General features: G+C 38.0%; 1 protein-coding gene across 1 annotated transcript in view; it reads left to right on the top strand.

Moving 5' to 3' along the window:
• Window positions 1-758: 758 nt before the first annotated feature.
• IPO5 (importin 5) overlaps window positions 759-2,843 on the top strand; it is a 35,155-nt gene continuing 33,070 nt past the window's right edge. The window contains exon 1 of the mRNA XM_031557796.1: window positions 759-839. The gene's annotated coding sequence lies outside the window, so the exon portion shown is untranslated. The remainder of the gene's footprint in view (window positions 840-2,843) is intronic.

Here is a 2,843-nt window from a genome sequence, read left to right as displayed (position 1 = left end):
AAAGTTTTGTTACTGCACTCAATGGAGCGCTTAGTAACAATCTAAGAAAGCCGTGATGGATACAGAAAGTGCATCACTGGAGTGTGTAAGGCAATGTAACTGAACTTATTAAGCTTCACCTTTTATTAAGGGTTTTTTTCCTGATGAGGGAAAGCTTTGTGGTCTCATCTCCTGGCAAATTGTGCTTTGAGAAAGGTATGTAAGAAAGTATGCCTTAGAAGTGGACAATATGAAATTCAGGTAGGGTTTTAAAACCAAAAGTGCTTATTCAACTTGTTGTAGTTGAGTTGTGTAAGTCACTGCCACATGACACTGTAAAGGCCAAAAAAAAGTTCAGAAAAAGAATGAACCAAATGCAGTAGACTGCAGTTTGGTCAGTGGTTATTCTTGTTTGTAGCTCAGTTCTGTGCTTCTGAGGTTCTTAGTCCTTTGATATGATAAAAGCTAGGATGGGTTGCTGGGAGAATGTTCCCCTTCTGTTGCTTCTTAACTCCTCTTTTAAGTGGCCAATAATACATGTGTAGGTTATTCCAAAATGTCAGGCCTTCTTAGGTCATTAAGACTTCCCTTTCAGTTTTAAACTGGACCAGAAAGTTTTACTTTGAGAATTTTATTATTTTTTTTTTACTTATTTGTCTATTAGCCTGACTTCAGTATCCAAACAGTTGTTTAAGAAAGAAAGTCAGCTCATAGTTATTAATGCTTAGCACATGTTTTCTAGTAATTGCTTACAATAAGCTGCATCCTTTTTCTTGCAGGAGACATATGAGAATATTCCGGGTCAATCCAAGATCACCTTCCTCCTACAAGCAATCAGGAATACTGCTGCTGCTGAGGAGGTATGTCTCAATCTCTAAGTTCTGCAGTTCTTCAAAGGAACTTGGAGGAGGAGGGAAGACATCAATTACAGTCATTTGGGGATAAATGAAGTAATAAATTAATGCCAAATGAAGTTTGGCAGTAGTTGAATCAGCTTAATTTACTGCACACTTCCAAACAGAGTTCACTAGCTCAGACTTCATGATATAGGATACTTAGTTTGAAAAGTAGTCTTTCGTTGTCTGCTTAGACCTCCCTTGTTTTCTGGTTTTGTATTTTGTTTAATAAATGAGTTACACATGTAACAAATACCTGAGTGTTACTGTGATGTTCCTTTGAGTTACAGTTGAGAAACACTTTCCATTTTCAGGTTCTGTGCCTAAATGTGTTAAACTTTGCTTACCTATCATCTGAAAAGTCTTGTGCTTCTTAAATTAGAATGGTGTGAGATAAGCTAGCAGCTGATTTTTGTATGTTTTATTCAGATGACTTCTGTATTTTGCCTTATCTGGAGAGGATATGCTCATTAAGTCATCCAGCAGTGTTAGAGAAGGAATGGTTGGCAGTGCAAGCACTAACATAGTTCTAGGTTTTTTGATGGTAATATACTAACTGTGGCTTCTGATTATTCCTTAATTATGTGAAGGCTCACATGCTGCTACAATCAGGTAGTTCTTGTGGTGAAAGTATTATTCACTTTTAGATAAACAGAGCAAAGCACTGCTAAGCTTTGAAGATATTGCAAACTTTGGAGTCACTTAAAAATAAATTAAAAATCTGCTTTTTCTGGACTGCTTTTTCTTCATGTGTAGTGTTTTACTGGACAGCAGAAGGATGTACCGTGTAGAATTTCTGAACGATATTGTAAGGAGACTGTACCAGCACTGTTCCTTTCTGGATAATGATCGTTTCTGGTAGATAGCCATCAGTTTCAAGGTAGACGGTATTTCTGCTTTTTGATGCTCAGAGGGTATCAGCTTACTAATACTGATGCTTATCTACACACAAAGCCGTATTCATCTGACAGTCCTTCAGTATTATACTAGCAACTGGTTGCAGAAAAGCTGACTAGTTTTTCTTCCTGCTGCTCTGAGATATTTCTGATGACAAAGTTGTAGAGTGATCTGTCCTGTATTTAAATTTGCATGGAAAATAAGATCCCTTGCTGCTCCTTTTTCTTCTAAAGGTGATACCGTGCCCTGGAAGTCATAGCTGTATGCACATGCTTCTGTTTTTTTATTGAGCACTTATGATAACACTCTGAGTTGACAGTTATGAAGTCATGCTTGTGATATACATGATCTGTTCTGTTACTGATTTATTTCTTTTTTACTACTTTTATGTCAACTAATCAAATAGTCCAGAGTCTAAAACTTGCTCAGAATCTTGTCAATGACTTGGATTCCAACTTGCTCAAGTGCTAAGTAACTTCTTTCTACCTGTAGAGGTAACTTTTACTGAAGATGACAGAGATTAGCAGTTGTAGAATAACTGGATAAACCAAAGGAAGGTTTAAATGTTTGCTCATAACTTAAGTAGACATTGTGTAGGCATGCCAGCACGAATGAACACAGGCTGCTGGAAGGAGACTTAAAGCCCTGCCCAGACTACAGGGAAGCTGTGTTCAGATCCATATTCATCCTGAAGCCTCTCTCTGCATTGCTTTTCCCTACCTCCTGAAAACTAGGCCAAAGAAGATTCTCCATCCTCTCTGCTAGAGGTGGGCTGCTCTGTTGTAGAGACTGCAAGGTTTATAGGACTATTTGGGCAGCAGTTGAGGGGGATCCTGCTAGTAACTTGGTCACTTCCACCATTTAGATGGTGAAACAGGGATTTAGATCCTGCTTTAAGGACAGCTTGTATTTGACAGCTTGTATTTTTGGGGGGGGAAAAAATGTTAAGGCAGACTAGAAATAACTTTTAAGAACTATCTATACAATAGCTTTTCTCATTCTGAACAATTGCCTAAATTGTGGAAATCATAGAATCATAGAATGGCCTGGGTTGAAAAGGACCACCATGAT

This window comes from Meleagris gallopavo, chromosome 1 (assembly GCF_000146605.3).
Source record: "Meleagris gallopavo isolate NT-WF06-2002-E0010 breed Aviagen turkey brand Nicholas breeding stock chromosome 1, Turkey_5.1, whole genome shotgun sequence".
NCBI classification, from domain to species: domain Eukaryota; kingdom Metazoa; phylum Chordata; class Aves; order Galliformes; family Phasianidae; genus Meleagris; species Meleagris gallopavo.
This window is presented reverse-complemented; position numbering and strand designations above follow the sequence as displayed.